At 35.4% G+C, this 16,406-nt stretch overlaps 1 protein-coding gene across 13 annotated transcripts in view; it reads left to right on the plus strand.

The window, feature by feature from the left end:
* The window catches only part of LOC122568763 (protein unc-13 homolog B), a 377,765-nt gene that overhangs the window by 232,720 nt on the left and 128,639 nt on the right, over window positions 1–16,406 (plus strand). The gene's annotated exons all lie outside the window — the stretch shown is intronic.

Below are 16,406 nucleotides of genomic sequence, written 5' to 3' on the forward strand. Positions count from 1 at the left end.
AATTCTGGATGAATTCTTAAATAAATTCTAATTGAGAATGAGATTCAGGAATGATCATTGTTTTAATAGGGAGAAGATTTATAAAGATAGTTTATGAATATTTTGAAAAATTTCAAACACGGTATTTTTGAATCGCGTTATATAATATCTAAGAAAATAATCGATCCTTTAATGCTTCAACTTTTCCCTCATTTTATTTTATTTTTCTTTTCCCTTTGAATTTTCTTACTTACATATGAATAGAAGTAGTTTGATAAATATTTAATATGATACATAGAGCGCGAATATTTCAATAAGAATCTGTGACAGAAGGAAACTGGAGAAATGGTTTGAAATTTTCACCTAAGATAAAAGATTGTTTTACGTGAAAGCTTCTTCCTCACATTGCATATAAATAATGTTTCAGTTATTTAGTTGAAAAGAAAACCGATAAAGGATCATGATATATGATTCCCGAAACGATAAATGGAAGGAAAAATGGATGGAAAGTGACACGAATACCAGCCATGTCAATTTCACGTCACAAAACGCGTCGTACGTAAGCGTCTGTCAAAATGTTGATTAATCTGCTCTCTACGTCCAGCGACAACGATCAGCTCCACAATTTAGAGGAAAAGGTACTACGGATTTCCTCTTCTTCGTACTATTCGCATTATACTATCGTAATAGTCTATAAAATATTATCGTTTTAAATTTTCGAATCTCCCACGTATCCAATATGAAGCCTGTACAACAATCTTCACTACATATCTGTTACCTTGTTCCATCAAGGGACAAACAAGCTACGCTGCCTGTTTGTCCACCTACTTACAGTCCACTTCTTTATCCGATATCCCTCGCCATCATTTGTATCTGGCAAAGTTTCCAAAATGTCTACGAAAATACCGAGAAAAACACGTAGTTTCCTTATCGTTAACAAGAAAAACTTGGTTGTAACTTGGAGTAAACGTACAAACGAGCCGACCTAAAGGCAACCTCGAAACTTCCCCTTAAACGTGATCCATTTGATAAAACTGTTGCGATAAAGACCATTTTTCTAAGATTATGTCGCTACGCAATCGTATATTATTTGGAATATAGGTATAAAATAAGTAGTATAAAATAAGATTTGAACTATCGATAAATTCCTGCATAAGAGAAGAGCAAGTTTTACAATTTGTTTCTTAAATCGTCGATTCTGATTCCAAATTATTTACTATTCGTCTGAAACTTTCAACCAGTAATCTATACAGGGACATACATATTTCATCCAAAGTACTTTCAAAGACATTATTTATCAAACTCGACACCATATACTCACAGCCTCGTCAACGTGTCACGACGATACCGTTGCAATACGTCTTATACAATCGTTTTAATTAAATTGCGAATATTTATGCAAATTCTTTTATACTGCCTTCAAAATATTATAACGCGTTCACATATATATTTTTATATATTATATATTCCTATATCCTCATAAAACTAACTATAACAAATGCAAACTACAATAATTATACACTGACACTGACAAAGTATTTATATAATCGGTGTCATCTCTTTATTCGTATTCCAACAATGCCTTTGAAGCAATTTCAAGTGTCCGTGAGAATATATCCTGTCCAATGCACAGCATGAAACTTTTCAAATCAACTTTTCCAACTCTCAACTTCGTGTTATTCCGTTACGTTATTTTCCCACTGAGATTTCCCCGGTTTCCGGCACGTTGTTTCTCGGAAACGAAGACGCACGAGCGACATTACACCGGTGGTTGGCGTCGCATTCGTCAACGGAAACAGAAGTTATCGTAGTGGCTCGATTGCGCGATATCGTTCGCAGCGTGAGAAACAATTCCGCGCAACGTGGTCGTATGTGCTTGCGGAATTACGTGGAGGCCGTACGTGCAGCTTACAAAGGGAAATCCAATTTCATTTACCTCGCACTACACTTGGACAATAAACGCGCACGAAGCCAACCAGATTCGTCTGTTACGAGGATGTGCAAGCACGTTCGCCTGTTCAATGTGTTAGCGGGCAAAAATCATCGCTTCCGGCGAGGCGTCTCACTGGTAAACGTTAATTTCGCAGATTGATAGAGGTCGCAAGATGTAGTCGAATCGAGGACAACAGTACGATAGGAATATATAATCGTTTCTGGATTATCAGCGAAGAGTAGTTGGTGGTTTAATGCAAATTGCAATAATTGTATTGAGAATGAAACGTTTATTCACTTAATCGTTTATTAACGCGTTAATTTTCGGGCGAATCTCGTTCGTATTGCCAACAATGCTGGATGGTTGTTCCTTATTTAGCACAATACATTATTATACGCAATTATGGTACCTTGATACAAGGTTTAAATATTTTACGATGCGTTTTACAATAAATGTACATTAACCCTTCACATTGTTATCGCAATATTTGGAATTGAATGTGACTGTTTTTTTAATTGGAATATTTCAATTTTAACGATTATTAATGATTCCTATGATACTCAACGTGTTAAATCTAATGAATAAGAGAGAAAGTAATACAAAAAGAAGAAGAGAGATCTTGTGAGTAGGTTTGTGGTCGAATAATCACCAAAATTGAGTGATTGTATTTGTCAGATATGGAGATATTCTTTTTGTATATAAGCTACGCGAAAGCGAAGCTAGCTAATACCAGGTTTTATAACTATCTTCGATTTAGTATCAGCGCGTACGAGTAGTATTTAACTTTTCAAGAAACAAATCATTTATCTTCATATAAGATGGAAGTTTCTATGTTGCTCAATAATTTTGGAAAATATTTGCTAAATTGTTTTGATCTCGATATTAGGATCGATGTTTCTCATTAGTATTCTTGTCGGGAGTTTTAGATATTCGTAATCGATTTTCTTGCTACATGTTGCGATACCAGGTGCAACATCTACTTTTACTGTCATGCCACGTGCTCCGGCTTCTATCACGTACTCAGCGTATAGAAAGCGTATAGCACACAAAGTGTTACACTGAAGTCGCTATAAAACGTTACTTATTTTCACGATTCATCGTATCGTTATCGTATCGTGTTCTTACGTATATTTGTCATTATGTGCATATGATAATAAAATTACGTACCTAAACTTCATTTATTGCAACGAAATTTTAACATGTGCTCAATAAAGGAACTTGCGGGAATTAAACTGATGAATTATCTAAACGTGAACTTCTACTAAGCGAAAGAGAAAGAATCAGTGAACTATTGTATGAACTCCAATTAAATGAACGTTCATGCCTCCACAAGTTCAAACGAATGAATTTTTACTGCATCTCCAACCGTTCCGACATAACGTAAAAGTGGTGAAAATTTGTATAAAAAAAGCTACAAATAAATCCTTTATATCTTATTTACTACGAAAATAAATTTTTAAATTTATAACATATTTTTACATTGTAAGTATTTTAAGGTAGTTTCCCTAATTATCTAATTTATTCAAAGATCGCTATAATTTTTTAGTCGACCGAATTTTTGATTATTTGATGTAAAAGTGTGTTCAAAAGAACTAAGAAATTTTGTATACTTTACAAAGCACCGTGATTCGTAACATCGATAATAGTGAATTTTATATTTCTAAAGCATACGGTTTGCTATAAACGTTCATTTTGCGTGCAATACATCAAAATATGTTAGACATTAATGGGTGGGTGGCGGGTTTTACGTTTGACGTTACATGTATTACGAACAACGACTATGTACGATCACAAATACAGGCAATAAATATTTTATATTCGCGGTTTTGGTTTCTGAAACGACCACGCAGAAACTACGAAACGATGAATAGTTGTCTGAGTGAACGCGATATAACGTCGAATCTAAACCGTTTCCCTAATATTGTAAAAGTGAATACTTTCCTCGCTACTACCATAAAATAAAGCTATTATGTGAACAGTAAATTTTTATTATCGTTCAACCATGTTCATAGCGGATTTTCTTTATTTTCTTTATTGCGGAGGCAAATTGTTCTTGAGAATTTACGAACCAAACTTTGTAATTCTTCATTAACATCTGTTTACTCGCATTGAATTACGAAGTTATTTAACAGATAGTATACAAATATCAACAACGAGATTGTGAAATGTTTAATTCGCGTCTCGAAGCCGTACGTCGAGATTACAGAGACGATCCAATCGTGTCTGTTCACTACGCTTCTTAGCGTACTCTAAACATAGTTATCGAAAGGAAGCCAGCACGAGTTACCTATTGAAGTCACGAGTATCAAGTGAAATGAATACCGGGGAAGACAATCAGGTTAAGCTACGATATCGTCGCAATTTTCGATCAATTCCCAATAGACAGATTAGTCGATTCTTATTCACACGTAATTAATAAGATTTTCCTTATTCTAAGCGAAATTATCTACCAGAAATAATTCTTCTGAGAAAGAAATAAAATCCAAATGTTGCGAATTATCGATTGAAGAGCGACCGGTCGGGTCAAACCGATCGGTCCATATCGCGTACCTGGAATGAATTAACGCTCAAGGTGGAGGAGGTTTAATATATCGAGTGTTAGAGCAATCCAGCTCTTGTATGTATATGAACTTGTTGTATAAACGTAACGTGTGATGTGATGCACGGCGGTGGTAAGATCTTGTTGGGAGTGAAGTCTTTCAACCGTACGGTACGAGGTCTGACGATGAACTGTCCTCCTACGTTGCTGCTTCTCCCTATCAGCCGTTGAGTTTGTACTTCCGGCTGGTCCTTCCCAGGAATTTTTTTACCTGATCTCGTAGTCGTTAGGTTCACAGCTCGGGGAGGACATGTAATTCGGAATTTCCTAAAGAAAGGAATTTGGCCATAAATGGACAGCCACTCAAAATTCCAAACACCAAATGAGATGATTCTAAACACAATAGATAATGATCCTCCAATTATTTTGAGCAGAGTACTAGCATCATTTTTAATATTCATACTGTAACATTTGTGATATCATTTATAACATCGTATGGTAATTGTGTAAATGTTCTACATATTCATCAATGAAATTGATCAATAGTGTTCATCAGTACCAGGAATGTACGTACGTTTTGATTGAAAAACAGCTTCCTTTCTTCGCTACATACAAACCGCTGGTTTGTAACAGTTTCACTGAACAATAAAGTCGTACGATAGTACGTCTGAGCAGTAGATAACGAACACGGGTACCAAGAAACAAACAAGCGTGACAATTGCGCGTGTACGAATTCTATTTCACAAACCAGTGAACAACCGATATAATGTATTCACAGTTAAATTCCGTACGAGCCACACGATCGTGTTATTAATAGATATTAATCTATATAGTGACACTACAGTTAACCAACGCAATAGAACGAACCCGATGCCAAAAAAGCATCGCGTTGGTTAATTCAACCTGTTTGCGCGATTAGCATCGACCATAATCGGAAGCTTCTGCCTGTGGGATCGACGCCGCGCTTCGCCAAACCAAAGCTTCATCGTTTGTTCGTGTTTAACCAATGGAATGCTTTAATGTTGCAATTTACCGAATTATCGTTGCGTTATCAGTGAATCGAAATTTTGCAGGTCGCTGCTTCTGTTTCGGCTTCGTGTCTCTTCTAAATGAGTTGAAGAGCGACTTGTTGACGCTTTTTAATCCTTCCGATACTAATGGGGTAATACGAGCCACTCGCAAGCCAAAGCTGATCACCTTCATAATCTCTTCTCTCAATTTCGTTACACAGGTAAATCACTGTATCGAACTTTTAGAAAAACAATTTGTTTCTACTAAACTCCTAAGAGGATTGCACAATTGAAAATTTCAATATGAATTTAGAAAGTACTGCTTTCGAAATCCGATCGCTTTCTTCCGCTTTTTAATTTATGAAATTGATCGGTATGGCTTCTGAGTGGCTCGTACAACTTTCCGAACGACTGTTGAGCTATCATAATTTTTGTAGCATCGTTGAGACTGATCGGAACTCGAGATCCTGTTGTAAATGAGACTACATAATCTCATTTGAGATATATTTAATTTAATTTATTCGTTTAAATACATCATAGACTGTATTATCTAAGTATGACGGCCACTATTAAAAGAGAAACACATACAAACCATATGATTTCACAAGAATAACGGCAATAGCGTGTAATTTGAAAATAATTGTAGTTAAAAATAATAATTTCGATTGGGAAGATAATGAAAATGTAACGTTCATGAATTTTTAAAATACGTTTGAAAATTGAAGTGAAGAAGGAGGAAGGAGAATGCAATCGAGGTGTGCTGCATAAGAAAATTCAAACTTTCATGACGTAGGAAATTATTACAAAGAGAATGACAAAAGTTTGATGGATTTTAAGATCACACCCGTATAAAAAATTTCATGTCCAATACGATAATCGCAAAGATTATGATCGAATTTACAGCAAGGAAAAGTTTGACGGATTTTAAGTTTACACCCGTATAAAAAATTTCATGTCCAATACGATAATCACAAAAATTATGATCGAATTTACAACAAGGAGAAGTTAATTTAACCTAATCTGCACTACAGAGTGTTGGATTATTCTTGGATTATACCCTTTTAGTGTCTAAGGCGACTTGAATTGAGGGATTATGTGGAGTATAAAGGAGGTTTTCTTTTTTAGGTCATTTAGAGGGCTCATGAATAACGTGATTTAGATACGGAGACTTCCACTGGCAAAAAAATATATTATGAGAAAAAAGTGTTAAATCAAGATTCGGGACCAAATTCATTCCATTTCAGGTTGTCGATAAATTTAAGAATATAGCTTTTACGGTGACAGTGTTTGGAATAATCCCTGAAACTCGAAGAGAATAATTTATATGGTAAAATGTTACGATAGATTTTCCAGAAGATATTTTTCTTCGTTTTCAATCGAAGACAATTTCTACAATTAAAGTTCTCCAACATTGACTGTTACATCATCACATGGTGTGATAAAACGATAAACAAATATATATACGAAATACATATACAAATAGTTGATACATCGAACTGGATTTATCTTTCCCTTCAAAAAAATCTTTAATTAAATATTTTACGCGAAAGAAGAAACTCCCGGACTTTCTGTGATAGAATTCTTCATCGATAATGTTACCAGAATATTTCCATTGATATTTACAAAATGGACTATGATTGAATTTTAATTTAAACAAAATTTTAATATACTAAACTATACCTGCTGCTTCAAATTTATACAAAAAGGAAGAAGCACCCTCGCTGATTAAATATTTTACATAAAAGAACAAGCTCCCTCGTGTCCTTTTACAAAGTTAGCGATCAAGTCATGTTTTTTCATGGAGAACGTTTTTGTCCTTTTTGAAGAATAACCAGAAATGGGATTAGCATCTCGTGCTCCCCTCTACTCGTATCCTATTTCCTGCGTAACCTTCGATCTTCATCCCCCACGAGAATAGGTAAAAAAGATACGGAAGGACGATTCCACACGATCAGCGTAACGAGATTGCACATCTATCGCGAAGGTCTCACAAGTGGAAGACGATCAGTACTTCGACAAATGTGGATAAGCAACAAGGTTGTCTTTAATGTTCGTGTAATCGTTTTACGTACATACGTACGTTTGATCGCAAAAAAAAAAAATATTATTAAATTGTATTACGTTCGTTTCTGCCTTTTACGATATCACGTTCTATTCTTGTCAAGAATTCCTTGGGAATTCATCCTTTCTTCCATTTAGGTACAAGAAATATCGTTTCAGAGGACATTTAAAGAGTAAGGACGTACTCAATTCTTCCGTGTATGTTGTTCTAAGGAGAAATTACTATTTGATTGTTTAAAATTGCTTTAATGGGAAAAGAAGATTAATTAAACTATCAATTATTGTCAATATTATTAGTAATAACAGTAAATATTATCGTAAGTATTATCGTAAACCATCGATCGACAAAGCTATATTATTGTTTCTTCTTTCTCAAGTTTACAAGGAGAACAGAAATACAAACATAGAAGGATAAAATAATATTCATCGAGTGTTTTCACCTTTTACTCACTCGTCGCTATTGTTCACCGTTCATAATTCATCGAAAATGAATCAATAATAAAATATCAATTCCCTAGCTTTCAACTGGTAACAAAAAAAAAAAAAAAAATAGCGGAAGCTTTTAATTAAAACAGATTTAAAAAAGGAAATATATCCGTTGTAATAAAACGCGAAATAATATTTTACGAGGAGTATATAGGTAACGTAGAGAAATAGAATAGCATTGACCGAGAGTTTTCACCATCGATCCATTCTACCGCTAGTCGACGCGAGCAATTCGATAATTAAATGCCATTTTTCAAACTTAAATTCTTCTCACGAATTTATATATTACCACAATTCCAATCTCGTTCTTGGCTGCATCCCGCAAACCAGTTTACCGTAGCCGCGGCCGGTGGTGCATTTTCATTAAGCGAAATGGTAGGTCCTTGCAAAAATGGAAGACAATAACTTCTTAAATGTAATGATTGCAGCCGCGTTTCCAATTCAGATCTATTAATTAGACAGCGTCCTGTTGCAATAAATCGATACTTTACCGCCGGTTTGCAATTGGAACTGGAAGTAAATGGAAGAAAAAGGAGGAGAAGACGGACGGGTCTACGTGGAGGCAAATGCTCGATGACGAAGTCGTTGCGGCAAAATTGAAAATTAAAATTTATGATTGCATTAAGCGGCTGAAGAGCGACACCGCGACTGCGGCAAGGCAGGTTAGAAACTTTTGAAACAATGGCCGGCTAGCTGGCATGAGTAATTACACGGCCAGCTATTTTCTTCGCATACTCTCCTTTCCGCCTGAAAATCGGCCAACGAATTTTCGTTGCTTCCTCGACTTTGTGGCTTCCTGAAGACGAGTACACCTTCGTAAACGAAACCACAAGGAATTTTGGCACGCGACGTAACGCCAGCGTTGGTCGTGGCTATTTTCATACTTGACATTATTTTATGGTAATTCGTTTGTGCCTTCTTAGACATTGGCCACGCTGCCATGGTAAAGCGAGCAGAAACTGCGTTTGTTATTAATTTAAAAAAACAAAAATTATTTAAATTTATCTTTGTTTCATCGAAACATATGACACTTTTTCCAAACATTTCGTCATGATGTAACAGGTTTTAGCGAACTCTGAATATTTTTCTTTCTCGATATTTTCTCTCTGAATATTTTCCATTGATTTTCACGATGTAAGCTTCCTGGCTATTTTGCCACGACATACTCTTCTTTGCGTAGGATTCTTCCAACTGTTTCTTCAGACATTTTTTTTTTTCTTAACTCTTTTAAATTCTTTATATTAATTCCTGGATTTGTTTTAATTTGTCTGCAAATAAACTTGTTATTAATTGCCAATAATTATCTTCTTCTTTCACGTTCAGGTTTATTACGAACTATTCCTCTGCACCTATGATTTTTTGTACGCTGGAACGAGTTCTGTCAACTTTGCAAAAAGATTTTCCTCCGAAATAGAATTTTATAATTAATTTTCGCGCTGAAAGGTCTCTGAACGTGATAAAATTTCGTCTTTCTTGATTCGAAAACTGATCCGGCCTATACCACGAGGATTGCAATCTGGCATCAAAGCCAAAGGTTATGCAACAAAACATCAATATTTATTTGTCCATACAGTATAATTCCTACATATCAACGTGTACGGTGAATTTTGTGTCAGTAAAATACCGGTATTTTTATATTTTCAATCCAATATAAACAAATGGATTATTTTATCTAAAATCCTTTCACGAATTGTTCGTTAAAATATAGGAATCAAATACATATCGCGTTTTTAATTCTGGATATGTGTATTTATATTTATCTTTCCGCCAATATTCATTAGCAACATAGCGATCTGCATAATTCTGTGAATAACTGCTGTACATTGAAACAAATTCGAACAGAAGAGAACATCAGATTATTTCATTTCAAATATTACAAAATAAACAAAATCTGTTCTAAATGGCACACGTATAAGTATTATTTTTTCCACTTTCCTAGCTCATTTCGTAGACAGCAAAAAGAACGTAATGAACGAATTCTTTTTACTGAATTCACTGTTCGATTAACTTTAATCCATTTTAATCGTACATTTGCCTGCAACGAGTTTCGCATGAAAGCTGGAAACTTTAAAAATGGAGCGCATTTCAAGAGTTCATGTCATAAAGTTGATCTTCGTAAGATTGTTACGTTCTCCTCGATTTCGCCAAACGGAAATGTAGATTTCTCGTAAGACGCGCGTAATACGAAATAAAATGCTTAAACAACCAACAACTATCGATTCATTTAAAAAAGTTTGCATCGTTAACTCGACTTAGGTTCGCCGCTAGTTCCAGTGAACCAGCTGCATCATGCTCCATAACTATCCAGTTTATTACGATTTGAAGGATCACGAATTCGTAGGAAAGTTCTACGGCACGGTGGCAGCTCCGCGAATTAATGAACCTGGCTCGAAGATCCTCGAAGCCGGAAGTGGAAGCACGGCTCGCGCGCGGATAACGGATTCCATTTTCATTTTTCACGGCGGAACTTTCCTTCACATTGAATTCCTATGGCTATTGGAACATTCCTTGAGGGCGGAAACGAGGCCGCGACGCCTTTAAGAGATTTATGGAAGTCCAATTTAACAATCGGCATCGCCAGAACTAACTCGAAAACTCGCCAACACTCGCGGACATTCTTTCCCCCCTCCCCCTTTTTGATCGATTAATTAAGGAATTTCTCTCGTCGATATAGTTTTATAATAGATGATAGTTCTCAGTTTTTCTGATTTTGCCCTTGCATTCAGAATTTCTAATATCCTGGTCGTTTAGTATGATCTAAATGATATAATCTAAACAAAAAAATAATCTAAAAAATTTTAATTTTAACTTCATATGGGGAATCTTAGTAGCTCGGTTGAACAGGAAGTAGGAATTCTTTTATTTCACGATTTTGAAACAATATTTATAATTGCATCATGATCTATATGCGATACCTAATACTTCGATTCGACAATAAATAACAATTTAGAACTCTTTTTTATTTTAAACGTTGGACATGGAATTTTAGTACCTCGGTTTGATGGTAAACTTTTTTTTATTTTAAACCTTTTTGTTTTTTTATTTACCTTATATACCTTTTATTTTCCTTTTTATAACCTTTTTTTTATTTTTAATTTAATTTTATTTTAAAATTTTAGTACCTCGGTTTGATGGTAAATAATGATCAAAATATTGTACATTTCATAAAGTTGTACGTATATCAAATTTCTGGTATCTTGGTTTGATAGTAGTAAGCAGTAATCTGAAAGTTTTACGCTTTCGATTTAATACAAAGTCCCGAGGTTTTGGTAGCTTAGTTTGATACTCGCAATTTTAATGTTTCGCAGTTTGGGCGTTATATACGAGGTCTTAGTTTTTTACGAGATGGCCATAATGTGTAAAGTACGAAACGACCTTAAGAAAGAGAGAGAGAGAGAGAGAGAGAGAGAGAGAGAGAGAGAGTTTAAAGGTAAATTATTAATGAGACAGACGATGTAACCTACTTCCTGCAGGTACAACAAGGCATTGCAATATTTAACCCAAATGGCCACACGTTTACAAAAGCGTTACATAATCTTAGGTGCCACGTTGATGTAAAGCCTGAAGAATTTTTAAAAAGTAAAAGTTTCCTCAAAACGACTAACAACTCGGCCTCTAATTCTAAAACGCAATTTTTAGAAATTCTCTACCGGTTCAAGCTTTTGCATGAAAAATTCTCTAAGAGTCTGTCTCCACTTAGATCTTTTTTAGATCTTCATACTTCTAAAAATTGCTAGCATAAAAAACTAGTTTCAAGCTACTTCAAGGAAATATTTCCATCCGCGAGGTTCAACTTATTCTGTTCTTTCCGAATCCTTTTACGTGATACAAGGACGAAGCAAAATTGAAATCATCGCACTTAGAAAAAACCGAAAGAAGAGAAGGAACAATACACGATGGAGATACAATCGAATCAGCTAAAGCAATTTGACATCGGCCATTCGGTTCGTCATCAATTGGCTACGTAGCTTTAAGCTTAACCGAATTAAAAGTTAGCGAGGTTTAAATCAGATCGGAATAAAATCCGGCGCAGGTGCGAACCGCCCACAAAAGCCACTTATCGTGCCATGTCCCATTTACTTTTTCTGCCAAAGTCTGACTCTCTGGAGCAGGGAACTCCCTTTGAAACTTCGCGGAAAAGCTACACGATATTGTCGCAACCACCGCGAAATCAGATAAGCGAAATGAAAAGGAAAGTTGGAAGCAAAAACATGGGAAGTTGCCGATTCTCAACAGCGACTCTACTATTTTCGTAGCGCTGCTGATTTTTATTACATCTGCGAAATTCTATCAACAACGACTAACCGTCGAAAGAAGAAGGAAAGTGTAGAAGAAATTCGAGTGAAAGTAAAATCGTGAAAGTAAAATCTGGTAAGTCTTAAGTCTACTTAAGCCTAAGCCTTTATTCGAGCAGGTTGCAATATCTGAAAGGCATTTGATACGGTACTTTTCGAAAACGAGAACACAGGTTCCTTGAACGATAATATCGGGCTATCAAAACTTCTCGATTTAATCTACTATCAGTTTTTATCCAGCCTGCTCCCTCTGTCCTTACATTAGAACTGAATTGGGTTAATCGTGGACTATCCGTGGAATACGTAATATATGTATACGTAATATGAAGAAGTTGTTAGTCGGAGATTAAAGGATTTTTTAAAGCTCGTTGAGAGTACTGAAAAGAAATTGGTTGGTAAAAACTAATACCTCCAAGAATATGTAACCTTTTTAAGCTTAACGTTTTAGGTTCCAAAAGTTTATAATTAATTTTCGAATTAACGTGACGAAGTTAATGTGATTCGAAGTTGATATTATAATAATATTTAGACATAATGTACAACGGAATATATGACAGAGTAACATTTTCCAAAAGAATCGTATATTTTTAAATTATTTGAAATATTACTTTGCAACTTGTGTACAACGTGTGTACACATGTGTAACCTGTTAATTAGAAAAAACAAATTAACTTGCCATTTAGATTGGTAATATTTTGAATTCGATAATTTTATCGAACACAGTTACTTTGATACTTGAGATACTTACGTCTTTATAATGGTACAAAAATTGATATATTTACGCTTTTATGAAAGTTTCTAATTGATCAATATTCTGGATCATTTTTATAGAAAATCGGAGCTCTAACTTTCATATTTGTGCCAATAATTTGCACAGAACGTATGTACTGAAAAGAGGGCACTATATCGGTAATTAAGCTTCATCGATACAGTGAGATACTCAAAGAGATATGCAAAAAAGTAGGTTAACAGCAAATACCATTTCCGATTCTTCTTTCTTTTTCTGTACGACTGATGTTCCAGCGTCACGGTTTGCATGTAGAATACCTGGCCGATCGATCGAATTGCGTTTAGCAACAGAACACTTGTCGTAATGGCATCGTGGAATGCTATCGATTCGTACGAGGACGTCGATATAGAACACGCGTAACGCGTAATAATCGTCAACTTTGCTCAAGTGTGTGTGTGAAGTGAATATCGGCCAAATTCTCGCTAAATTTGTACGTTTCTATGTTTACATGCCAGCAATTGCATAATATTTCGTATATTTACAAACTTGCTTATCGATTTTCTGATATTTGCAGTGCAAACACGGTTCGTATTATATTTATTTCAATATTCATCTATCAAAATGCGACAGTGTAAGTATCATTTTAAACAAAGATAATCATACAGAGGCACAATGAAAATGAAATTTCAAAGAAATTAAACGCTTTCTTGGAAAAGAGGCTGGCTCACGAGTATTTTAATATTTCCATATAGATTGCCATATATTTTAATAAACGCTGGTCTTAATTTAAGGACGATCGTATATTAGCAAAAAAGAAAAAAAATAGGATCTCAACTAGCATCTGAAAATTATTAAAAAGTAATATTTTGAAACACGATAATTAAGCTCCGTTCTAATCTTAAAAAACTATTACAAATTAAGCACGAAAATCATCAACTGTGACTCGAAAGTTATAGACACAGCTAACGTAAACCATAAATTCCGAGACTAAAAGTCTTGTTCGATCGTTCGCGGAGAGACGCGTTCGCGAGGAAGCGCGCCAGCGGGAGTCGTAAATTCCCGTTGCGATTATATAATCGACGCCACGAAATGATCGATACCCTATTTCGTTTAGGATAATAGAGGTGGTTGAACTGATTGTAACGCTGAAGTAACAGGTTGTAATATACACTTTATTCCAACAACTTTGTAGACATAGACATAGTTACGCTCGGTGCGTATAGATATAAGTTAAACAGATGACTGATCTGAGGTTGATAAACCAGTCAAAACATTGACTGGTCGACGCATGGAAAACCAGTCGAGAGATGTTGACTGATCTAAGAATGACAAACCGGTGAAATTCGGTGACGATGCTGTCGCAGAGGAAAACTACTGCTGGGTGTTGGTCGCCCCACCACCGGTCGCTTGGGGGTGGAAATGATCTTTGAACATGGAAAAAACCCGACCTTCCCATTTTTTACCTGATGGAACAATAACCATAAGGAACGTCTCGACTTGAATATATTTTATAACAATTAAGGGCCCTAATGGTAAAATACAAATGCTTCGTTTTATGACAGTTCCTTAGGATTATTGCGATCCGACTAATTATATTTCCACAGCTAGTGGCCACCTCGACCGAGGAATGAATTCTGGGCTACATACGTAAAAAGTCAACAGACGTAACGGTCTAGATACCATCACGAACTGTATGAAGAGCAAAAAGACTAAATCTTACGTGAAATTTAAACTTCCAGTGCAATCACGTAAATTCGTTTCATAGAATCGTAATATGAACCGTCGTGAGATTGCGAGGAAGTTGTTTGTACTCGTCCCTGCTATACGTCGGGTAGTTTTACGGCCGCCATAAATGGCGTGTCTGTTTCGATGAATACATAGAAGAAAGAAAACCAGTCGGAAAATCGCATGCTCGCGTCAACTAATTTACGTTTCAACGATGACAGCGTAGAAAATCGTTCGCTCTGTAACGCATACACTACAATTTCCAGGTGAAAGTGTTTGTTTCCATTGTCTTTTCTTTCGCAGATCAAATAATATCAGCCGACAGAACAATATTTCCTAAGTGATCGAAGCTCGTGTTCCTTCGCGTTGCTTGAAGGGAAACGCAAGATCAATCGCCTCGCGTGATATGCAGGAGAACCTGATGCAGCTAGCACTCATTATCGATTCAAACACGTGGCTTGCAATGAACAAAGATTGCTGGAATAATCTAGTAGAATAGCGTAACGACGTGAATTTCAAAAGTGAAGAAAGAAAAAAAGTCATTTAAATTTCTAAAAATTACTGGTAATCTATACAAAAATTACCAACTATTAATTATCAAAATTTTTATTAAAAAAATATTATCTTGGCTCCACTTGTATTGATATATATTCGTCCACGTAATATCAGACTTATAACACCTTCAACAATCAATCTCTTCCTCTTCTAGAAAAGGATCCTCGTTTGCGAAAGATCTTCGTCGATCAAGCGGATAAAAAAATCCTGAAAAATGCATATTTCTTCCTCAAACTTTATAATGATGAAAAATATCCTTATCCATTACTCATTTCGAAGTGCAATTGCTCCATTTGTCGAACAATCAGAAGCACTTCAACGTAACCGTAAAGCAAAATCGATGCTAATGAAAATATGATTCCCAAGCTGCAGCAATTACTTCACGCGCACCTTTTCCGTATCGATGCTCTACGATCCAGACTTTCATTATGCACGAGCTCTCGAAGCACCTGAGCGCGCGTTTAATGGCCTCTAATCCATATTCCTTGCCTAAGAAAACTTCTCGCCTTGATTGCAGATCCTGGGCGACGAATTCGATAAGGCGCGTGCGATTTTTACCATCGAACTGCTAAATATTTGAATAAAGCCTTACCGCTTCAAATTATTCCGATGTTAGAGCTGATTTTTCATCGAGAAAATAGTGAAACAGATACTACAGTAGGCATATTTTACTAATTTTATTATCACGATATTTAGGTTGATTGATTTATCGAAATGAAGACTTGTGTAACGTATGATTAAACGATGATTAAACGATAATCGAAATGTTTCACAAAGTTTGGATGCTCTCTGAGGATTCACGGAAAGCACTTTCTGCTCTGACAATCTGATAAAGTTTCGTACTTTTTCATACTTCTTATTCTATACATTCGTAAACATAATTTTCTTTATTACATATAGATAGCATTTTATTAGTGACGCGATAAGAACGGAGACTCTCCGGTGTTTTTCAGTTTAGACTAAGACATTTTGTGTTTGTTTCTCCTTAAAAAGGTTTCTTAAAGCGATCTCGTAATATATATTACGTTTATATCGATTGTCAAAAATGTTTTACGTTCTCTTTCCTTTTTTGTGGTAATTTTCCATTGGTTTG

Source organism: Bombus pyrosoma, linkage group LG6 (genome assembly GCF_014825855.1).
Source record: "Bombus pyrosoma isolate SC7728 linkage group LG6, ASM1482585v1, whole genome shotgun sequence".
NCBI lineage: Eukaryota > Metazoa > Arthropoda > Insecta > Hymenoptera > Apidae > Bombus > Bombus pyrosoma.